At 34.9% G+C, this 25,812-nt stretch overlaps 1 protein-coding gene across 1 annotated transcript in view; it reads right to left on the bottom strand.

The window, feature by feature from the left end:
* TFEC (transcription factor EC) overlaps window positions 1-25,359 on the bottom strand; it is a 338,168-nt gene extending 312,809 nt beyond the window's left edge. The window contains exon 1 of the mRNA XM_074367178.1: window positions 25,311-25,359. The gene's annotated coding sequence lies outside the window, so the exon portion shown is untranslated. The remainder of the gene's footprint in view (window positions 1-25,310) is intronic.
* Between the last annotated feature and the right edge of the window lie 453 nt (window positions 25,360-25,812).

Raw genomic sequence — 25,812 nt, 5'->3', positions numbered from 1 at the left:
CAAGATAAGAGAAAATAATGAGTTCAGTTTGTCTGTAAGATAGCCATGTGGAAATGTCTAGATAGCTAGACTTGGGAGTCCTCAGTACTCTTTATGTACATATATTTCGGTAAGTGTGAAAGAGACCATCCAAGGTGAGTGTATACAGTAAGAACAATGAGACAAGTTTTAAAGTCTGGTGATCACCAAGGTTTAAACACTGATCAGAAAAAAAGAAAGAAAGAAAGAAAGAAAGAAAGAAAGAAAGAAAGAAAGAAAGAAAGAAAGAAAGAAAGAAAGAAAGAAAGAAAGAAAGAAAGAAAGAAAGAAAGAAAGAAAGAAAGAAAGAAAGAAAGAAAGAAAGAAAGAAAGAAAGAAAGAAAGAAAGGAAGGAAGGAAGGAAGGAAGGAAGGAAGGAAGGAAGGAAGGAAGGAAGAAAGGAAGGAAGGAAGAAAGGAAGGAAGGAAGAAAGAGAAAGAAAGAGAAAGGAAGGAAGGAAGGAAGGAAGGAAGGAAGGAAGGAAGGAAGAAAGAAAGAAAGAAAGAAAGAAAGAAAGAAAGAAAGAAAGAAAGAAAGAAAGAAAGAAAGAAAGAAAGAAAAGAAAGAAAGAAAGAAAGAAAGAAAGAAAGAAAGAAAGAAAAAGAAACTCACCTATGATAAAGAGAACCTAAAAAACCAGAAGAGATGTGAGCCCAGGATCATACATATTTTGAAAAAGTAAAATTTGTTCATTGTCAGGCAAATCATAGATCCAAGTCTAGACAACTTCTAAGATCTACCTCCTACAGTTCTTGCATTAAATGTATTTAATTTCTTCTGATTTCTCACATCCAGATAAAATTAATCTGTATTCAATATATATTTCAGAAGCTTCAATTTTTATGTCTAGAAGGTTATGCTAAAGAAATAATCCTGAATGCATACAAAAAATATGGTCACAAACATACACAACAGAAAAATTAAATCTTTTATTAAATAGAAAAATAGGAAAAATGCCTTAAATGTCTGTCAAAGAGGAATTGTTCTGTACATCATGGTATATTCATATAATAGACAAACATGGATCCATAGAATGTTATAGAAAATCATTTAATGGCATGGAAAAATGTACCTTATATTTTATTAAGTAAAAATAACAAGTTAAAAAACTGCACTCATAGTATGGTTATATCTTCATCATCAAAACTTAAGATAAATATCCTACGTGTCTGTAAGTCCTAAATAGAGACAGTCATGTTTCTTTTACTTTTCTAGTTTAATAACCTGAATCTCAATCCCTCTAATCAGAAAGTTCAGTATCACACTTTTGAAAAGCTACATCCTCTCCCTACTCCTATATTTTAACCTTCCACTTTCTCCAACCAGCAAAATGTTTCCAAGAACCCTAGAAGATTATTTACTTCTAAAGGAACTTGCTTCCCAGTGCCAGTCTGAGAGATTACTAGAAAGCACAATGACTCCACTACTGCTTTTGACTTTTCTCTGCTGTAAAATGTTGCTGTTGAAGAACAGTTTTGTCACTGTCTACTCTCAGTGATGCCCAGGCCAGTTAAGGTCCTTGTATAGAGCAGAGGGGCCTCCAAGTAGACTTGATTGCAACTGATAAAGCACAAATTAAAAAGCAGAGATTGACAAATTTTAAAAAATCAATACTCGACTATATGCTTGCCTATAAGAAACCTGCTTTAAGTGTAAGACACAGAAAGCTAAAAGTGAAAAAAATGGAAAACTTATACTGTATATGATTCCAACTATGTGACATTCTGGATAAGGCAAAACTATGGAGACAGGGAAAAGATAAATGGTCACCAGGGATTGGAGAGGGGAGGAATGAGTGGGTGGAACATAGGTAATTTTTAGGGCAGTGAAAATACTCTGTGTGATACCATAATGGAAATATGCTGTGTACATTTGTCCAAACCCATAGAATTGACAACACCAAGAGTGAACTGTAATGTAAATTATGGATTTTAGATGATTATAATGTGTTAATGTAAGTTCATTAATTGTAACAAATGTCCACTCTGTTGGGAATGTTGATAATGGGGTAGCTTATGCATATGTGGGGTCAGAGGGTATATGGAAAATTTCTATATATTCCCCCAATTTTGTTGTAAAACTAAAATTTGTCTAAATAATAATAAATTGTATACCATACTAACACCAATCAAAAGGAGATTGGAGGGACTATATTAATATCAATCCAAATAGATTTCCAAGTAAAGAATATTACTATAAATAAAGAGGATCATTTTACCCTTACAAAGGGTTCAAATAATCAAGAGGACATGACAAAAATATTTATGCACCCAATAACAGGGCCTCAAAGTACATAATGCAAAAACTGGTAAATTGAAATAAATAATAAACAAATCCATGAATAAAGACAAAGATTTGAACAAAAGTTTCTCAGAAACCAAAAGAATAAATAGTCATAAGAATCAGTAAAGATACAAAAAAAATGAAAAACATTAGTAACCAACTTGACTTAACTTACATTTAAAGAATACTGTACCCCAAAAAAGCAGAACACACATTCTTTCCAAGCACATGTAGTACATTTAACAAGATACACAATAGACTATGCATAAAACAAGTCTCAGCAAATTTTAAATAATTTAAATTGTATAAAGTATATTCTCTAACTACAAAGAAAATAAATTAGAAATCAGTAATGCAAGAATGTCTCAAAAATACTCAGTTATGTGAAAAAACACTTCTATATAACCAAGGGGGTTAAAAAAACAGAAAATTAAAAAGCATTTTGAAATATGAAAATATGTGGATAAACTAAAACCATTCTTTATAAAAAAAAAAAAGTTGTTACATTAATGAACTAAGCTTCCATCTTAAGGAACAAGTAAAAGAAGAATCCAAAACAAACATAAGAAAAAAGATAATAAGGAGAAAATCAAATTAATAAAACTAAAATAAAAAAACAATTAAAAGAATCAGAAAAGCCAATTATTTAACATATGAATTATCACATCTTATAACTAAATTATGAAATTTAGTGGATTAAAATTTTACTATTTTGTATTTTAATTTGTTATAATATGGCAAGCTATCTGTTTCTATCCTCTGCTGAAACCAGCTAATTATTCTAAATAAATATATACTCTTAAAAATTAATGAATTGGCAAAGTTAGAAGACAGTCCCAGCACTAGATAAAAGTAAGGATACAGACAGATAAGTAGAGTTCATAGCCTTCTTTCATTTTTATGGCATTTGGCAAGTAGATTGATTTGATCTAAAATGTTGTAGCCTCATGGGGTAAAATGAACAAAAAATAAAAAGCTCAGAGCTGTTCATAAGAAACACATTTAAAACCTAAAGATTCAGAAAATTTGGAAGTAAACTGGTTTAAAAACTAACAATATACATAACTTAATAATCTAAGCAAAAGGAAAATGATAAGGTACTAGCACAACTCTAGATAGATTAAATAACAAAGCATTAAGAGAGATTAAAATGACCACTAGATAATGTTAATAATGCAATAACTCAAGAATATATAGTAGTTTTAAATCTGTATGCACCTACCAACATAGCCACAAAATATGGTGATCAAAAATCAAGAGAAAAACAAAAAGATAAATGTATAATAGTAATTGGGAAGTTTAATATGTTCCTCTTATAGCTAAAGGAACAGCTGATGAAATAAAATTAGCATGATATTGATGATTTGGAAGACAATTAAAAAAATTAGTTATTGGACACGTATAGAACACTATACCCAACAACTTCAAATTACAAAAGCTTTTGAAGCATACATAAAACATGTTGTAAAACTGACGATATTCTGGTCCAAAAGTAGTCTCAGTAAAGTTCAAGAACTGAGGCAAGCAGGTCATGTTCTCTGCCTACAATGAAATTTTGTTAAAAATCAAAACAAAGAGATAACTAGAAAAAAAAGTATGTTTGGAAGAAAATTACTTCTACATAACTCATGGGTCAAAGATGAAATCATTATAAACATTAAAAATATTTAGAACTGAATGATAATGAAACTGCTACACATGAAAACTTTAGTGACAAGCTGAAGTAGTACTTAATTCTGAACTTCTATATTAGAAAAGAACAAAAGCTAGAAAGAATGCTAAGCAACCCTCTAAAAAGAAATAAATGAAAACAACATATAAAAAAACAGCATAAGTTATTTTTTAAATAGAGAAAGACATATATATCTATATATATAGAAGAGAGAATCAAAAGAGCCAAATAATGGTTCTTTGTGAAGAGTAAAACCTCTTATGAGATTGAGAAAAAAGGGCAAAGGCAAAAGTCAATATTAGGACTGAAAAAGAAGGAACAGCTGCATTGTTGCTGATATGAAAAAGATGATAAAAGACAATTTTATTCCAATAAATTTGAAAGTTTAGATAAAACTGACAAATTTCTAGAACAATACATTTTAAAACTAACCAAAAAAAAAAAAATTAGAAAACCTGGAGTTTTCTAGAATAGTTAAAGAAATTGCATCATTTAAAAAATTTTTTCCAAAATGAAAACACCAAAGATGGTTTCACCACTGAATTCCAGCCAAAAATTGAGGGAACAAATATTTGCAATATTATGTAAATTCTTCCAGAGTATATAAAAACAAGAAGCATAACTCAATTTATGATGCCAGCATAACTTTGATGTCAAAATCTGAGGACAGCATGGGAAAAAACTGATGGGCCAACTCACTCATGAATCTACACTCAAAATTCCTAAACCAAGTATTACCCAAATGAATCCTGCAAAGTATTAAGAAGACTATTGAACACGACCAAGTTGCTTTATCCCAGCCTTACAAAGTCAATTTACAACAGATTATCAGTTCATATAATTCACCACATCAGTAGATTAAATATATAATTGTGTCAATAAATGCAGGAAATTCATTTGATGAAATTCGTCATTCATTCATTATTAAGCAAAACAAAACAAAAGAAAAACTTTTTAACAAAGGTTACTGGATGCAAAATCAATATAAAAAATTAACTCTACCTTTATACACCAGCAACAAGCATTTAGAAATTAGATTTAAGACATATTGTTGAAAATACAAAATATTACAATCCTAAGGGATAAATTCAATAAAAGATATATGTAAAACTTTTTTGGCAGAAATTAAAGGGAACATATATAATAAAAATATATGCTATGTATACCATGCTAATGAATTAGAAGATGACTTAGAGATTAAAAAATTAATGATCTTTCTTTCTTCAGTCTTGTTTAGTTTGCTTTTTCAGAATCTGATGCAAAATGACATTTAAATTAGATAGTTTGAGGTTTTTAAAAAAAATATCAAACACACTTTCCCACAGAGCTCATTTTATTTATACATATTTATCTCAATTAACTGTTAACGTATCGAAACGAGCACTTATGACCGCCATGAGCCACAGGCATGCATTTATTCAAAGATTTCAATTGTAAGATTTACTATTACACTGTGTAACAACCAATTCTATTTTTGGAATTTAAAAAATTAATCTTAATGTCCACTTAGATTCTAAATTGTTTAGATTGGCTATCTAGATACTCTGCATTCACTAGATAATGGCCTCAGTATATCCTGCACTTGGTCACGAATTGACATTGTCTGTAAATCTTGCTAGCACAAGATTATGTTTTACTTAGTGAAAACAGAGTGTCCATTTTAGCAAAATAATATATAGTTAACAACCTCCAGGAAGGGGAAGTTAATATGAATATTAATAAATAAAAGTTACTAAGAACATGCAGGGTGCTATGTTGCAAACTTTACGTTCACTGTCTCCTTTATTCCTCACAGCAATTATATCTGGTGGTTGCCACTGCAATCCTATTTTACAGACCAGAAAGTGGAATTATTATGGTGGATAAGCAATTTGCTGAAGGTTATACAGCTAAGTTGTAGAGCTGGAATTTGAGGTCACACTTTCAGCAGTCATAGCACATGGCCTCTCTGGTTAGCATATAAATGGAGGTAAAGAGAGAATACGCATGTCTTTATGTATCACAAGGGAAGTTGAGTTGACTGTATTAGAAATTACAGAGTAAGTAATTTGTTTATATTTCACCACTTAAAAATTACAGATTAAGAGCTTAAGTATTTCAACAAAGCAAACTGTCCCCTTTTGAAAGAACTGGCAAAAGTCTGCTGTTTAGGAAGAGAAACACACAATTTCTCTAAAACCTGAATTTGGAGTTGGAATATATGTCCACTGTGCATTTGGAAAAAGAACGCCAGAGCTCAAAACTCTAAAAGCAACTTTATGAGGCAGACAGGATTCCTTTGGGACATTAAGCTATTTTCAGTAGGGAGTACAAATATTTTGCTCAAAATGCTAAGAAACCCCGTTAAAACATTTCCTAATAGGGTCATAAAAGGCTTGTTGAAATGCACAGAAACCAATTTGCCCCTATGCCTGTGATTTATTATTGTACATGAGAAATCAGTATTTACTACTATTAATTTTTTTTCTGACTAAACAATAGCCTAATTTAGGTCAATAAATGTAGATGTGAAATATAATTTTGATAAGACTTACCACTTTTTAATTTGATGCAGAAATACATTTTTAGCCTTAATTCATTAGGATGGCAATTTGTTTCTAAGATTAGCTTCCCATTTCCTTAAAATGACTATTACTTTTTGCATTTTACATTTCTTGTAGCATGTAATTCAGTGTTAAACTTAAGTATCTGTAGATTCATTGCCCCTTTTCACCTAAAGAAAATAGTGCTGACATTTGTAGAGAGAAATAATATTGCACTCTTACCACTTGAGAATACTCTCCTACACTTTGGGGTGCTTAACTATCAACTCTAAAGTTGTGGATTGAATGTAATACTTTTCTGCCTGTAAGAGGCATAAAAGTAGACAGGCCAACTCAAAAAACAGTCTGTGGCCGCCCTTCCCCTGTCAGGTATCTCTGCTTCCCCACATCTTTATGGATTTCTGGTGACTGCTATCACATCTTGCTCACTGAATAGGCTCATTATTACTTTAGTGGAAATTAAAATTGCTGTATATTCTCTCCTTAAAATTTTTATATTTTAAGCCTAACATGACATGGGAAGCATTATTTCCCTGCCCTTTAAAAAAATTTGAACATCAGAGGTTAAGAGAAGGAGTATTAGTAAAAGTAGAGATGGAGGCTTGAGCGGTCTATTTATGCATCCTAAATAACAAAAATCTGTGCACACCTAGTCTTAAAATAAACTTTTATAAACTGCATAAAATAATAAATGAATCTGAAGTGCTTGAATAATAGAATACTAGAACTAGATGGCACATAAAAATTCATTGTCTACTTCCCTCCACCCAATGTTATAATCTCTGTAAGAACACTAACAGATTGTCAACAACTTATACCACTCTTTTGGCCTTTTTAAAATTAAAACAGTTAGGTTTTTTTTTTTTTTTTAGACTTCAGAAACTTCTTGGCAAGCTGGTATTCAACTGCAGAAATGCATCTGCTCAGAAACCCCAAAATAAACATGTTTCCCAAAGGAATCAAGTAAGTTCTATAAAAATCCTGTCCTGTTCATAGAATATGGTGAACATGAATTTCATTGCAAGTTAATGATGGAGATGAGGTCCTTTGTGCAGATTAAGAGGTGCTGAATGCAGTAGGTAATGGCTGAAAATAAGAGCAGAGAGCTGTGCACTGAGAAAATTATGCTCCAATCTCAGATGTGTCCTGGCATCAAATTTCAGAAAATTAAGGACTAATTTTTCATAAGACAGTTTCATTTCATAATTCTAAGTTATTGTACTCATCATACATGAAATCTCCCATTATATTTAGACACAATATCCAATGGAGTAAATCCGGACCAAATATATCCTTTAAATGATAGAGTCAGTGGGGTGAGGAGACCACTCCCTGAGTTCCAGGCACATTAGCAAAGTAAGTACTCTTAGTTGGGTAACTGAGACACTGAAACTTAGCAAGAAATGAGAGAGAAAGGAGTTTTTGAATACAATTCATTAGTCCATGTGCATTTCTATATGATATAATACATTTGCGATGCTTCTTAAAATGTAACAATTCTACAAATTTTTATTTTATTTTTATATACAGTCATTAAATTTCAGATTTACTCAGTAGATGATATTACCACACATATATAAGAATTTGATATATATAATCCTTCAGCCCTTTAGACAGTGATAACCTTGGTAATCTCTATCATGCTTAATACCTTGCTCTCTCTGCTTCTGAACATTCTCATGACTCATATAATGGAGAAAATATTACATTAATATATGATATATGACTAAGCATTTAAAATAATTTCTACTCTAATTTGGAAATAAAATAGAAGACATTTTGAAATCTAAAATTATGTAAATGCTGTATTTATTAAAATGTGTGGATATTAATTATAGCCAGAGGTTAACTTCAAAAAATGAGGCAATTATACTGTGCTACACTCATTGTTGATATGAACAACATAGACTTCATGTTTTAAGACTTAATTTGAATATTTTGTAAATTTTAACATGATAAGGCGATTTCTTCATGATCCTGATTCTAATTTAAAATACTTCTTCTCATTGCTCTTTAGTATGACCCTAACTCCCTCTGTCCACAAACCATGAGCAAAAAAAGAGTAAACATTTACATTTAAATTTAAAAGAAGATTTATTTCACAAAGCTTTTTGTACTTCAAATGGTTCTTATAAAACTTTTGGATAAATCAAGTGCAAACTAATGAGAAACACATGGGACTGAATTCCCTTTGAGATTTACAATCAGGGTGAAAGGACTTGGCAAACTGCAGTGGTTTAACAACAAAAATCAAGAATATTCAGCCTCTCAAGTGTCTAAGTTTCCTCCCAATTCACTTATATTTAAAAGAGAAGTATGTACTAGAAATCTGAATTAGGAAAACTGCTTGGTTATCTGACCTAGTATTCTCATGCACTAGCACCTCATCCACCAAGCACCAACTTAAAATTATCATCTCAATCAAGATAATATTAAGAAGAGAGCCTAAAATGGTCATTTCACCTTTCTCTCACATCTGTTCTGAGCCTGTTCTGACTCTTGGAAACTGAAGCAAAAAATTACTACACTTTTATTTTTATGATGCTCTCAGTTTTCTGTCAGAAATGTTTTGATCTGTGTGCTCATTATTTTCTGAAGTACATACCTACTACACATCAGGCATGGACCAAAGAGCCTCCTTTCTTCCCCTCCAAGAGCTTACAATCTGGTAGATATTTCACAGGATAGGTATCTGTAGAAGGCATATTGCGGAAGCACATTTGGTGGGGTAATGTGTCAGCATTCCACAGGATGAAGATATTGTGAAGACCCAGGGAAGGAAAAGATCTCCAGTCTGGGTCTAGGTAGGAAGTAATGAGGATATAAACCAGAAAAATGGAAGACAAAATGAACAAGTGGAATCATACATGAGATAGTTTAAATACAATCAGCAGGATTTGGTAGCTGCTTGACTTTGGAAATAAAGATGTATTTCACTCTGAAAATAGTTGTGCTGATTAAAAGAAAATACAAGGAGCCTGTGAAAGATAGTCATGAATTTAGGCTTGTGGATTAGTTTTATATGTTCTGTAACAAATTCTTACAAACTTGATAGTTTAAAACAATATACATTTATTATCTCACAATTTCTGTGTATCAGCAGTCTGGGCATGGCTTAGATGCATCTTCTGCTCAGGAGCTCACAAAATTGTAACTAAAGTGTTGACTGGGCTGTGTTCTCATCTAGAGACCTGACTAGGAAGATCCACCTTTCTAAGCCTTTTCGGGTTTCTGGCAGAATTCATTTCTTTGTGGCTGAATGACTGAGAGTCCCAGCTCAAAACTGGGTTTTAGCTGAATGATGCCTTCAGATATTAGTAGTTCCTTGCCATGTGGACTTCTCCATTGGGAGTTCACAACATAGCTGTTTGCTTTTTCAAAGCCAATGGAAGACTCTCTAGCTGCAGTCTTGCACAACATAATCTAATCAAGACAGTGACACTATCATCTTTGCCATACAACATAATCTAATCAAGGGAGTGAAATCCCATTGCCTCTGTCATATTTTTTTGGTTAGGAGCAAGTCACAGGTTCTGCCAACATTCAAAAAGAGAGGACTATAAGAGAGTAGCCCTTATCAGAAGTCAGCTGTCTGCCACAGTTCATATGTGTTGTGTTTGAGGTGTTTGAGGAGACTTCCAGTGAAAAAGTCATCAGCTGTTACAAGCTGGACAGTGTACATCTAGAAAGTTTTTGTCCTTAGTGAACTTTTGATAGCAATTTGAGTTAAACTACTACATCTTCATAATATTCTTTTATCCAGCTTGTGCTGCAAAATCAAGAGGATTAATCCTTACTATGGCGTTAAAAAATGAAACAGTATTTGTCAGGTGGTGATGAAAATATAACTTAGAAAGATATGTGTGGTGTCACTCAGACAGGGCGAGAAAACATGGAGATATATGTTCAGTTCTTAAAGCCAAAGATGAAAATAATTTAATTTTCTTATCTGAAAAGCCTCATAGCACATAAATTGGCGGCCTCTCAGCCAAATATCTCTTGGAAGAAGATGTAATACCTCCCACCACACTTTAGCTTCTGAGCCAATTTCCATCTAACACACAGAAGTTAATTCTGGTCAGCTCTCAACAAAATCTCGACCTTCGAGTATCATTGGAGAATTGAAGGGAGATTTAAAAACAGAGACAATATGCTAAAAATTGGTGATACATTACCAGCCACCCTCTTTGTTTCCTTTTCTTATCCCTAAGTGACTAAATTATATGAACAGAGATCATCTATATCTTGTATTTATGTGACCAAATCTATCAACAAATCAATAATATCACTTGGCATAAAGTTATAGCTTTACTCTTCATATATTTCACTTCTGGTGGCTTTGGCCAACAGCCATTCTGCTCCCTAAAGGCAGAAAGTAGAACAAAATATCATCATATTCTACATAGAAAAAAATAAATCCAATAACTCTGTAAAGAAGAATTTCCTTCTGCCGAAATTTTGAGTTAGTTACATGATATAACCAAGGGATTTTTAAAAGCTACTTTACAGCTAAATTTAAAGTATTTAGATATAAAACTTAAAAAAAAAAAAAAAAAGCATACCATAACCTGGGGAGCTATTTGGGACATACAAGACAAAGAATTGTTATTTTTCGTAACTAAAGAATCTTTAAAATTAGTAAGATAAAGATTAACACAATAGTAGTAGAATAAGTAAAAGATATGAAGAAGCACAATGGCTATCATGCTTATGAAAAGGAAGGCTCAACCTTATTTGGAATTAAAGATGTAAATTAAAGCAATGAACTATCTTAATATATTTAATAAGTAAATTAATACACCCAGGTAGAAGTACAGAAAAATTAGTATTTTTAACTAGCTGGAGATGGCATAAATTGGCACAAACTTTCTGGAAGACAATTTCAATATATATAAAATTATAAAATGTATTGATTCTTCACACCAGCAATTCTATTTCTAAGAATTAATCTTAAGGGGGATCAAATGGGATTTAGACCCAAGGATTTTTATCAGTCTGTTTATAATGGGAGAAAATGAGGATGAAACAATACTCAATAATAAAGGGTTACTAAAGTAAGTTATGATATAGTCACACCTTAAAATACTATTATCCTGCAACAGACACTTTTAGCTTGTTTTCCCACCCTATGCCCCATTCTGTCCAATCAGAACCACTGCCACTCTCACACCACCCACAGGAGCATTTGTGCCTTTGTACCACCCATCCCCTCCCCCTGTACCCGTAGCTAATAAGATATAGATACATCAAACAAACCCACTCAAATTTGTTCTTTTAAAAGTTTAGAATTGGAATTGAGTCTCTAGTAAGTCTACACTTTACTTGAGTGGAAGACCTGTGAACTTAGATGTTGTGGAAGGGCCAATTTACACAAAGAAGAAGAGAAAGCAGCCTCCAGAGAAGACCAAAGCAGAGAAGTAGAGAAATGCAGAGGAAGGAGGCAGTGCGAGGGGCATGCTAAGGCCAAGGCCATGTATTACAACTTCAGAGTTCTTGTATCCTTGACAGAATTACAAAGAAGGAACTCATTTTTGAAGACCACCACATTCTATTTCTTTGCCTTTCCTTCTTACCTTTTCCTTGTTTTCATTTAGGTGATATACATATTTGCCATTTAGAGTTTCCTGTGAATGGCTTCCTAACAGCACCCTAATTTCCTCTCTGGAGGTTGACCAGCCTCCAGAAACTACCACCAACAATTTTTCTGTTGGTGACAGGGTAATCCAGGTGCATGCAACTCACCATGGAAGCTGCAGCTGACAGATGCCACCCTCCCCACCACTAGGAAAGTTCAGAGAGTAGACGCCCACCCAAGCTCAGCTCTCTGCTTGGCCTCTGAATCTTAAGTAGTGACATCCTATCCACACTGTCATGCTTTACACACCTTGGTACTCTGTGTCACCCTAGGATCCAGCCTACTCCCATACTTATCCCTCAGCCTCCCTCTGGTTTTCTGGGACCTCAACAGGTCTCCAAAATGTCTCCTCTGATTAAGTTAGCCAGAGCCAGTTTTATGGAAATATTTCAAAATATAAATTTTCAAAAATATGTGCTTTTCTTTCTCACATTTCCTGTATATGATGTCTTCCCCTGTTCAGCTAGTGGAATTTTAGCTGTTATCTTAGGGAGGCTTGGAACTGAAACAGGAATGCAAGATGAAAAGGTGTCCATGTTCAGCTTTTGATTTCCAAAAATAGATTTTTTGAATCCCTAGAGATATTCTTGAAACTGAGGCATTGTTTAAAGGGATAACATTTTCTAAATCCCCTAAACTCCAATTCCCATTTAAGGATATAGGCTTAGTAGATTTTGATCCTAGAATTTTATTAAAATCTTAGAGAGATAGCAAAGGATATTATGAAAGGGATATTCTCAGTATGAAGAGGGAAGAGGAAGAAAGCCTTTTGCCATGAAAGGAAGGCACACGTCTCAGAGGGGATGCAATTAAGCTGATGACATGCCTGGTTCCTTTGTCAGAACCAGAACAGCAACACTGGCCATCCTTGTGCCTCAGCCAAAGGGATGGAGCAAGAAAACTCAAAATGTCCATAGAAAGCCGAAATTGTTTAACTGAGAGCTTGATGCTGTTTCTCTGTCAATAGGCCAAGTAGCTGTACAGCAGCAATTGCAGAGGGAGACATTCAACACCTGATAACACACATAAGAGCATGCCCTAACCCTCCCTCAGCTTATGCATGGCATGCCAGAGACCCAGCAGCTCCTATGTGACCAGTGGGGAAATGTAGACATGCCACAAAGATCTAGAAAGGACTCTGTATTGGGAAAAGGCAACCACATACTACAGGAACTCCACAACTTAAGGCAACTGGCAGGAACCAAGACATCAGAAGTTAATACCAGCAAAATATGCAACAAGTTCAGGTAGAACCAGCCACACTGCCTAGGACACCAGCACAGAACCCTAGGGGGCCAGACCAATCCCTCTGTAGCAAAGAACATCAAAAATATGCAAAACAGTGGACCCAAATCCGCCACGTGAAGATGGATGCAACCTCCACTTGCACATTGGGAAAAAGGACAAAGAGGGCAGAGATTTGCCAAAATTGGTTTCTAAATGAGAGTATTTCCTCACAAGAGACTGAGGTATCTTTACCTGAAAAGGTTTAGCTAAAATTGAATCTTTATCTGGAATTGAATCTTGTGAACAAGATGAAATCCATTAAATAAAATAAGGGAAGTTACAAAATATATTTTGCACATACTGGTTATAGAGATTACATTTAATTTCTGCTATACTTGCTATCAAGTACACTCAATAAGACAATAGAAAAACAATAAACATGTGTACGTGTGTGTGTGTGTTTATAGACAGAGGTTGAAAGCCAATATCAAAAAAAAAAAAAAAAAGAGAGAGAGAGACTAAAAATGTAATTGGGATCTTTCCTATTTCCAAGATTCCTACTTCTGTAACTGTACCCTAAAGTTTGTCTTCTCCATCTGCTCTCAGATCTTGTTTCCTCTATTATAACTTACACTGATACAGGAGAACATAAAATGAATCTAGGGTCCATTATTTAAAGAGATAAAAGAAGAAATATGAGTGCTAATATGCCTCATGTCTTTATCTCAAGTCATATGATCAGAGAGAAGAAAAATTTGAAGAAAATATCAAAATGTTTATAAAGTTCATTGTGTAGTATATTCTGCAGAATGAAGAAAATGGGACTACAAAGAGAAAAACACTGCATAAACAACATCCATCTGGGCCTTTTCATGTTAAACTCATGAAAATTTCAGGAAAAGGAGAATCAATGCAAACATGAATCTCATGCTGCCTGATATACCAGAACAATGTTCTTTATCTCTGATCCAGAGTCTTGTGTCTTCTGCCAGCATCATGGAACTGTGGCAGGCTAACTTGTTAGCATGGAAGTAACACCTCAGAGCCTTCACAGTTCCTGATAATCAGCTCTTTCTATGTGAAAGACACATGCACTTCATTTTGAAAAGGCCTTGATCTGTAGTGTTCAAAATTCTGCCCAGTAGGAGGTTCCAGCATTGTCTAAGTAATACATAGTGCTGAGAAAATAGTTACTAAAGGAAGAAGAAAATGATAATATATTTCATTAATCACTTTCAACCTTTTAAAAAATAAATGAAATGTCAATATTAGTTGGCTATGAAAATCTTGGAATCTCTGCCATCAATACCAATTCAGGGAAAAAAACATCTGAAAGATAGTGACCTTCATGCTGAAATATTTGATACAGAAAAATATAAGACTATTTTTTCTCTCCACTTTTCTTAAATTTCTGCTCTCCTGGCCTTTATTAAGGACACACTCAGATCTTTTAAAATAGTATTATTAATCTCACTCCAAACTTTTGAAAATAATAGAATTGTGCTGTTGCATTACAGCACCTACTGATTGTCCATTTTCTTCGCACAGGAAAATCTATGGAAGAAATAAGCCAATTATTTTCACTTGTATTTGATAAATGTGTATTTGATGCAATGGAAGTTATATAACTCCTGATTATACATACTTCATCGGGCCAACAAAACACCAGTGATGTAAAGTATTTCCTGATCCCAATACATCTGTTTATGTCATTGAGATTAAAATAGTCAGTGAAAGTTCTAAGTAAAATTACACTTGAATTCTTTATGGCTAGGTAACCATATAAGAATCATTTTACATTGTCTTCAATGGTACTTGTCAAGAAAAGAGTATATTTCAGTGACAATTTGGTTAAGCACTCTAAATCCAAAGTAATTCCAAGAATTAATTTCAAACCAACAAGTATATCTTTAGCAGTTTTGTAGAAAGTTTCTCCTGGGTGAGGGTTTTATGATTGGGGGTGAGTGGGTAAAAGGGAGGAAGGAAAAGGGACTGCCTCACTACACACTGATAACAAAATTGCTAAAATCTCTCTTGTCGATGGCCTTTGCACTTAACTTATTTAGAAGTAAAAGAAAAAGCATTTCTGTGAGTCCCTGGACTTTGTCCTGTCTAGCTTGGCAGGTCACCTTGTTCTAGTGAACAGAAACTGAGTCAATGTGGGAAGAGCCAGAATTTGGACAAAGCTCATCAAACATTCACACAGAAAAAAAAGAATGTCCTGCAACTGGAATTGCTTTAAAATGTTTTATGTTCAGTTTAAGTCAAGGGTTCTGTGTTAACGAAGGCAGAACTTCAAATCTCTAAGAGAAAAACAAAAGCAGAATATTCCCTGGAATTCCTGATTAGATTTGTGGTATTTTAGTAAGATTTTAATTTTAAAGCATTATGGAAAGGATCCATCAGTGGTCTGCACTTTCTAACCTATGGTTTAATAACATCTCTCCATGCATGTACATGTTAAACAAATTCAAATGGTATGAAAGATAAGTTACATTTCCTATTCAACACGCTCCCACTTTTCCTATGCCTCCTACCCCCTGCCCCATCCCTATTTTTGCACAGACACAGCATAGGAAGAAAAGGCTAATGAATGTGGGAGGTGCAGGTGAGTACTGTTTTTTGAAGTCTCCATACAACCAACTTTTAATTTTAAGTCAGAAGATGCTTCCTAGGACATAGGAAATTACTCTGATTAGCACAGAAAGTAGATGAAATTATAGATTTTAAGGAACACTTTTTGTTTTTCTTCCTCTAACTTAATTCTCTTCACTTTTACAGTGTCTTTCAATAGCTTTTTCTACGGGACACATGTTTAAATACTATATTGTTCAATTTGAAAAAGAGTTCAGGGTGAGGAAGATTATACCTGAGGCATTCAGAAGGATTTCCTGATTTTGGTAGCTCTTTCTTCCTCCGTGGTAATGTGTTTTTGACATTTTAAAAAATGTGTGTTTTAATATTATTCAATCTTCCCTACTCCTTAAGAAACTACGTAGGGTAGGAGAAGGAAGACAGTTCGAGTGCTGGCTCTTTCCCCCTCTCAGTGACCTAAGACAAGCTTCTTAACCTTGTTCAACTTTATGGATAAAATGGAGATCGTAACACCTACACTGAATTGTCATAGAATTCTGAGGCTCAAATAAAATGTATATGTTTTATATTTGAGGAATCAATACATAATAAAGATCTTGGAGTGCTAAATAGTAACTTATATCTGAAATAAATAAATTCATCAATATCCAAAGGGAAAAAAGAGAGCTTCATACCCCATAAGAAATATGATCTATTGATAATTTACCCACAAAATTATAATATAAAAATAGCACCCCATGCCTCAACTTCATCAAGGTCTAAGAAAACATGAGGCATAGCACATTTGAAGTGAAGTGCTTTAGGGTCTGTTTGATTTTTGTACAATTTGCTTATGCCCCTCTACAAAGTTGCTGGCAACTGCGTAAGTATATAATAATGCTGTGAAAAAAATCAGATTGACATTATTATTATTATTATTATTATTATTATTATTATTATTATTATTATTATTATTATTATTATTATCATTATTATTATTATTATTACCACCAAATAATATATTGCCAAAGACAATTTGAGACATATTAAACATTTTAAGGGTTTATTTGAGCAAAAATGGATTCCAAAGGGGCAGCACCAAACCAGAAGTGATTAGGAGCACTCCGGCAGACAGGGCCCAGGGGAATGACTTACATAGAGAAGTGCAGAAGCAAAGTGTCCTCTCTGGGGGTTGGGGTGGGGAGCACAATGGGAGAGTTGGGAGTTAGGTTTTATTGGGGGCAAAATGAGGACCATAGCCTGAGAGGGTAGTTCCTCAGAGCTATGACAAGATGCACAAAATTAAGCTCATAAATTCTTCTGAAAATATCTAACTATCTGAAGGCCTGTTCTACCAGTTTTCCCAGAGTACATTGTGCCTCGTTCCTGATCTCCACCCTGTACTCCTTTCAGGGTGTGTTGAGGTCAGCAACTATAGTGGCTGGTAGCTTCATTCTTATAGTGCCAGATGGCAAATGACAATTTTTAGGTGGCAAAAGAAAGGAAATTATTGATTGGCTATAACTTAAAGCCTAGTCCGCTGTTTGTGATTGGTTGGCCTAGTATTTTGAATTCATCACCTCAAGAAATTTACAGGCTTAGATTTTGGCTTGTTTATGTAGGTTGCCATGGCATTAGAGCCACCTCAGGTGCAATGGTCTCTTTGTTTAATTAATTTAACAGCATACACATGTAGAACAAATTCAAATGATATTAAAAGTTACATTTCCTGTCCTACCTGCTGCCACTTATCCCACTTCCTAGAGTTTGTTTTTACTTCTGGTGGTTTCCTCTTTGTCCTACACTCTGACCAATATGTTTACACTTCCATGTTCTGACTAATCAAGTTTAGGTAGTATCTTTGGACTCCCAACAGAAGGTATTCAGCAAACATGCTGCCCCCCTTCTGTCCTTTTTCTTGAGTTTTGTTTTAAGCGCACACACGAGCACACAGACACACACACACACACACACACACACACACACACACACACACACACACACAATCTTTTAGCCTTTCTATAGTTTAACTGTTAAATAATATGCTAAACCTCTATTTCTTATTTCAACCCTAGGCCCTGCATGTTGTCTCAACACTACCTCCACCTCCATTGCTCTTTCTCTCTCCATCCTTTGTAGCATCATTACTTTTCATCAGTAAGGTTTTTAGCAGTCAGTGCTACTGTTCTTTTGCCTCCTTTGAGGCTGGTGTCTCTTAGAGTTAGACAGTGCACATGTGGATTCATATAGGTGCCCTGATGATATTTACATTTTATTGTTGCGTATCTATAGCTTTGTCTTTAAAGCTTTGTCTATGGGTGATTCATTAAAGCTGAAAAACAATAAGCAGCATTTACAGTGTCATGATTTTAACAATATTATTTACTATAAAAGTGAGTGGTATGCTCTTTCTCTGTGTATTCTTTTAGTCTTTACGTTTCTGAAATTTCACTAGGAAAAGTCCACGTGGGGCTTTTCTCATTTATCCAATTTAGCACTCTGTGGCCTTTTTCAGATTTGGGGTATTTGTCTTTTTTCAACTCTGGATAATCTTCCATCTTTGACCATTTTCATTCTTCCATTTTCTCTGTTCACTCTTTCTTGAACTTCTAATAGATGTTCACTGTCTTGAACTGATTCTCCATATTTAACTTTTATATCTTATTTGTTCAATATTCTGACGTATTTAACAGACTTTATCTTTTACTATTTCCTTTCACTTTTTGCATTTGGGCAACTGCTTTTCAATTTCCAAAATCTCTGGCTTATTCCTGAAGCACTTATCCTCTATAGCAACCTAAGCTTATTTTATGGTTGAAACATCTAGTCAGATCTTTCTGAAGATACTAGTAACAGTTTTAATTTTTTGCTTATGTTTTGTTTTCTTTGAAGCCATTCTTTTGTTTGCCCAGTTGTATTATGCTCTGTGCCTTACTGATTTTCCCTAATAATTTTTGGTCTGTCGTTGGCCATTCATATTCACGGACAAAAAACTAAATTAATATATATGTAGCTGGTATGAGTTTCTTGCGGAGTTCTGTTTCTCCACGGTAAGAAACAAATGCTTAAAGAGTTTAATCACAGCCTTCTTGAACAAGCAGTACAGTTTGTTTTTTTTTCCCTCCAAAGACAAAAGTCAATTCCATCCTCAGTGATACAAATGGTAATACTGCACAGAAGCTTAGTATGAATTCACAATTCCACAAGAATCTGAAAGTCACCAAGTAGCAAACCCTAGAAGGGAATGGGGAGAAAGTGATGCAAGTTGGGTTCCCAATCATTTCACATTTTGTTCTGAAGTGCCAAAATTCATATTAGAAGCTGTAGGACTTGGGATGATTGTTCAGTTTCTTTGGAAATCAGTCCTCTGATTTAGATAGGGTCTGAAGGGAATGGGATGGGTTAAAAGCTTCCATTCTTTGCATACCAAAAATATTTTATTGTCATAACTAAATGCATTAAATATACATTCTAAATAGAATATATTATACATCTGATAAAAGAGCATTCATATAACATTCATCAAGGTAAAAATAATACATAGCCACAGAATGGAAAAATGGCACACAAAAAAATAAATTTCACATTTGGAAAGACGTGTAACTCAATTATCTGTTTCATGGATGGTGCTTCACTTAATTACTCTTTTTCCCAATTCTGCCTGGCAGAACAGCTCTCGAGGGGGCCTAAAAACTTTACAGAGATGTGTCAGAAAGAAGGGCTACGGCATGGAGGCCACCTTCTCTACTGCAAGTTGTGTCCTGTTTCCAGCTCCAATTCTGATTCATCTATTAGAAAGTATTTAGCTGCTTCTGCCTTGGAATTTGTTCAGACTTCCAAGTCTATTCATGAGCACCCTTCTATCCTACACAAATTTCTCCTTAGGTTAATAGAATACAAAAAAATGGGGGAGGAGAGAAGAAAATGTTTTTTCTCATATATTCCATTTTAAACTGAATTCCATTTCACTATTTTTTTTTTTGGTAAAATTAAAAGGAATATCTTTTTGTTCCAAATAGCATAAAAGGATAACTATGATTGATCATCCAAACCGGGACACTTTGAGACTGACTGGATTCTATTAATAATGATGTCTGGTTAACAAGCATGCTCCAGGACTGATCTGGATAAACCAGAATGCATGCTCAGTAAGCCTAACTAGGTGTAGGATCAGTTGCAAAAGACTTTAGTCCACAGAAGAAAAAAGAAAATGAGACAAGGTAAGTGTGCCATTCTGTGAGAAGACATAAAATACCCACCTGGGTACCTGTGGCCTGAATCAACCAGGATATCTTACAGGTAATGAATGGAGTTACAATCAAGTAGAACAGCTTAGAGAACAGTATTCTGTTGTTATCTCAATGGACAGTAGAAACTTTTCTGGGATATTATGTTTCAAGAACAATAATGGAGTGTTAAGTCAATGGGTAGGATTATGGTAAGGGCAGTGATTCTCATCTGAGCTTTATTTGCCTTCCTCTCTCTCTCTCTCTCTCTCTCTCTCTCTCTCACACACACACACACACACACACACACACACACACACACACACAGAACATTTTTCAACGTATGAAGACATTTTTGGTTGTCAGCACTAGGAGATAATGCTGGAATCTATGGGTAGAAGCCAGAGATGTTACTAAACATCCTAAAATGCAAAAGAGAGCCCCCACAATACAAAGAACTTTTCAGTCCAAAATACCAATAGTGCTGAGGTGATAAAACCTGGATTAGGGTTAGAAACCTCCCTGGATGGACCTTGCAGAAGAAGGCATTGAGCATGTCACTTGAGAGTAACTAACTACACTATTTGCTTAGCTTTCTTTTCTCTGATATGGCTTCCTTCTGATATTTTGTCACATTAGTGAAACCTCCGAATATGGAAGCTGATGACAATTTCCTGGACTGACTGACAAGTGACAAGATTTTCCCCAGACTTTTAAATGGGAACTCAACCCAATAAAGGTATAATATTCATATAAATTAATCATAATCCCTCTGCTCCAGGCATTTCCAACACAAGGGTCACACATACAAACATTCATTCCATAATGATTAAGTCATTTCTAAGGGTGTATTTGCAACTTTAAGTCAAATCCTTTGTTTCTACAGAATTATGATTTCTGAGTAAACTGATATATTAACTTTAACTTAAAATTCAACCACAAATCTGTAGAAATACCTGCTACAGAAGTGGAGTGATATAATTAATGAGAACTGGTGGGTGGGTGTTGCTTTTTAATATAGAATGGAGCTTTATCTATTCTGGCAGAGTTAGTTTACCAAGTTATTGAAAATTATGATAACACTTGATATTAAAGTTTCTTGATTTTCTCTCAGTATTTTAATCTTCTATGCAAAAGTTGTAAATGTTTGAGAATTTTTTTGTTTGCTTTTCATTCTTTAGCCTTTGCGACAATTCATTCTGTACCAATTAAATACTGAGAAGAATTGAAACTAATTATAAAGAGAAGAACAGTAATGATTTCCTTTACCTTTTTTGACCATTTGGAAAAGGATTAGTCCATTCAAGCTGCTGTAACAAAACACTACATACTGGGTAGCTTATAAACAACAGAAATTTATTTCTCATGGTTCTGGAGGCTAGAAGTCCAAGATCAGGGTGTCAACATAGTAAGGTGAGGGTTAGCTTCAGGGTTGCAGACTTCTGATTGTATCCTCACATGGCAAAAGAGACTAGGGATATCTCTCTCTCTAAAGTCTACTCTCATGACCTAAGCACCTCCCAAATGCCCCACATCCAATACCACCATCTTTGGGGGTTAAGATTCCAACATATGAAATTTTGAAGGACACAAACATGCAAACCATAACGACTAGGTTGTCAACTACCAACAAAGAAGCTAAAGAAATATAGAGTATTGACGCATACAAATGGCAGGGAAAAAAATATGAGGAAAGCAGGTAAGACAGGAGGAAAGGTTGTAACTAGAAAGTAAGATGGGCAGTTTTGAAAGAGCTCTTAAAAGAGAGGAGAGACACTCACTTCCATGGTCTCTTTGTGACTTATCTGCAAGGTTTAATGGCAGAAACTATAGGAGAAGGAAATATGTCTTCTGTTACTAATCCTTTGAGCAATGAAAACTTCTGCATTCCTAAGCTCTGTTTAACAAATTTTGATGGCAATCTTCCTGTGTTTCATATAAAACCACAAGTCATAGTTTAATCTTCCTTGATAACAGTGGTCCATAATATTATCTATCTTTTTTTTTCACTGTGTTATAATGCAGAGGCAATTATGCACCTACTTTCCATTTTTAGGTCTTTCCTTTGCTATCAAGTTGTTAGTTCTCAAATCTGTCTGCTTCTGCCAGAATGCCTGCCTTTAGCTTGCTTCTAATCTTTTCTGGGCTTAGAAGACAGATAACTGAGCTGGCTAAGAGTTATATGTAAGATATGTTTGATTCAAGGCAGCAAATTTAGAACAAGGGCCTAGACTTAGCCTCTGGGCTTCCTGACAGCCATTCTAGTGTGCAGTAGCCTTTCCTCTCCTATGCTCATGTTCAGGAGCCATACTAAGGCTGTACAAATTCTGGATCCTTAATAAATGAGCAAGAAGTCATAGTCCTCTTCAGGCTCATTGTTCCATTTCTCTAAACAATTACAACTTGGGTTTTAGAGTGGGGGTGTTAAGTCACTGCCACCATTCTTTCTGTACAAAAGAAAACTTACAATTGGCTTAGCTTCTCCCCAGACAGTCCTGTGACCAATCACCATGTTTCCTGCCTGCCTGCCCCTCCTGCTCACCACAGCTGCTCACTCTGAGCATGGAAACTCTCAAGGATTCAACAAGAATAGCTAACATTTCAGTGGCAGCCTTCTCCACTGTATGTGGATATATGTTCTTGCAGAATGGGAAGAAAGTAAATCATTAAAAGTAACATGGCAACTTAGAAACTAAAGTAACATTTCAGCTTTTGTTTTAATCAGTTTTAATTGATCAAAGAGCAAAAAAGATGAAAAAGGAAAATTCTGTGAGTAGACCAAATTATGCTGGCTGCCATGACTCATTAGACAAGTGTCATTGCCATGAAAATAACTGTTTAAAAGGCATAGTTCATGAGACAGTTTGAAAAAAGGCAAATTACCTGTAGAAGGAAAAGTATATTAAAGATAATCCTGAGACTCTATGCTATAAAGATACATTGTGATATTTACAACAGTCACTTAGAAAGGGTTTTTCATGAGAAATTTAAAAGTTAACTTGAGGGAATCTCCAACATGGTCTTCAGCAAGCATGTGACATAGCAAAGAGTGCATGGTATGTATATCATGGGTTTATGAGTTCAATGGTCATATTGGTTGCAATTGTTCAGACCAAAGTCCTCTGGTTGAATTTCTCTTGACTTTATATGTGTTTGAAATAGTCTTTACAGCAATAAAGACCTCACTGATGAAGGCCTTGTGTTTTCTTTTTCACCAAATCCATTTAAATACAAGTCCTGCCAATTTTACCTTTTCAAATTCTTTCAATCATCTCCTCTTCTCTACTGCACTGTCATTGCCTTAGATCAGACCCTCATAATTTCTTCCCTGGACTATAACAATAGCTTTCTAATAGGTCTCCTTACCTTCAGTCTCACCACCCTGCCTATGTTCCACGTGTCAGAAGAATGATATAGGTAATAGGAAAATCTGATCATTAAAATTCTTTGATGAAGGGGATGGGAAGGGATGAATTGGGAGTTCGAGATTTGCAGATACTGACTGGTATATATAAAATAGATAAACAAGTTTATACTATATAGCACAGGGAACTATATATCGATATCTTGTAGTAGCTTACAGTGAAAAAGAAAATGAAAATGAATGTATGTATATTCATGTATGACTGAAGCATTGTGCTGTACACCAGAAATTGATGCAACACTGTAAACTGACTATACTTCAATTTTAAAAAAGATTAAAAAATTCTTTGACGTGGCCACACTTATTTAGGAAAAATTCAAATCCTTAACAAAAATGTAAAGCAATTTCTGCTTTAGTTTCTGCCAACCTCACTAAAGTCACTTCTTGTCCTCCACTCACCCACCACCTCACGTACCTTACATTCCAGTAACAGAACTATTTGCCATTTCTTCAGTGCCTCTTCTTGCCTTTATGCCCATTGTTTGTCTTCTTATCTCCACCCTCACATCTTGAAACAGGTTCTCTTCCACTTGCTCAAAGTTATCTCCTCCTTTCCTTTCACTACCTACTTCCCATCCCAGACTGTCTCACTCCATCCACCTATATTTTCCCACAATACTTTGGATATAATTCTTATTAGACAATATTCTTTTCATGTTTACTTCTCTACTCCCTCCCCATCAAGAAGAATGTTTTCTGAGGATCAAGATCATATTTTAATACTTGTATCTTCAGCAGAAGCTCATCAGAAAGTGGGTAACTCAAAAATTTTTTGTTGAAAGAAAAACAAAGTAAGGGAGAGAGGGAAGGAGGAAGGAAGAAAGAGCAAATGAGAAGAAGGGAGGGAAGAAGGTAGCAGAGAAATATTGAGGAGTTCCTCTTCAAAATTAAGCTGGACAACAAGTAATTCTGGAAAACACCTGACTCAAACCTCCATCTTAATGCCCTGCATTTAAAATGTTGTTCATGGGGCACACTGAAAATTTTCTACTCAGAAGTTTGCTTCCTGTGAAGCCATGATAACAAGAATTCATAACAAAATCAAAAGTCCTTAAAAGAAAAAGCATTTTGTTCTGAAATTTTGTGGAGTTCACACTATAACTTACATTCAACTATTTTGTTCCCACTTCATAAGCATAACTGACAGTCTTGTGAGATAATAGAATTATACTCCTCATCAGTGATGGTCAAATTTTTCAAATTTAGATTTTCAGCACAGAACTAGCAAAATGTTTATAGTGCTGAGATCTGCCATCTTATGGGCTTTACAACTCAAGGGACCAGTTTGACGATGTATAGCAGAGTAGTAGTATAGAAAGAGTTTACAATGAAACCTTTAATGACTTCTCTTTGGACTATCTGAGTTGGGATCAAATCTGACATATGCAAAGGTCCTAGAATCAACCTTGCAGTATAGACAAGATTGTAGAGTCCATAGCAAGTAAGGACACACTTCTTGTTTAACTGCTGTGCCCATCAATCAAGCACAGCTTTCCTGCCAAGCTGGTCACCAGGATCTGCTGCACAGAAATTTGTACCCTATAGTACATGCCACTCAGTGCAGACACACCAATACCTGTTTATCCTGCAAGAGTGGCATCTCTGCTCCTTTCCAGGCAAAGCTGATATCTCACAAGAAAAAGGGTAAACCATCCACATCACCCTCAAATGAAGCTTAAGAACTAGCATCACAATTCACATTACTGACCATTGGACGTACAAGGGTAATTCCATGAAGGGATCCTCACATCCAGAAAGTCCAGGACAAGATGCTCTGGGATCATGAAGTGTCAGTACTGCATTGGTCTATGCTGTAACACAAGAAGGAAACTGAGTCTGATTATGCTTGATTAAAAATTGGTGAAGATGTCTTCCACAGTATTCTCCCTTTAGACCCTTTGCCAAAGAGGTCAATGTTACCATGCCTTCCTTAGGAGTACTGAAGATGAACTGGGCAAAATGGCTCCCTCTTAGAGAAGGAAATTGGTGTAGGAAATGTAAAAACCCATGAATCACATTCTATACAGAAATCAATGCCCAACGTGTTTATAAGATTGAGGTGGCTTGACTTCCAGAAGTTGTTAACAAATGTCCCAGAGTGGTCTCAGAGGCAATTGGCAGGAAAGACAATGTTATCCCTCAGAAAGCAATAATTGAGCCAATTTTCTTGAAAACTTGGACTATCTGCTTGGTTTCACTGATCATACTGA

Source organism: Camelus bactrianus, chromosome 7 (assembly GCF_048773025.1).
Source record: "Camelus bactrianus isolate YW-2024 breed Bactrian camel chromosome 7, ASM4877302v1, whole genome shotgun sequence".
Classification (NCBI taxonomy): domain Eukaryota; kingdom Metazoa; phylum Chordata; class Mammalia; order Artiodactyla; family Camelidae; genus Camelus; species Camelus bactrianus.
This window is presented reverse-complemented; position numbering and strand designations above follow the sequence as displayed.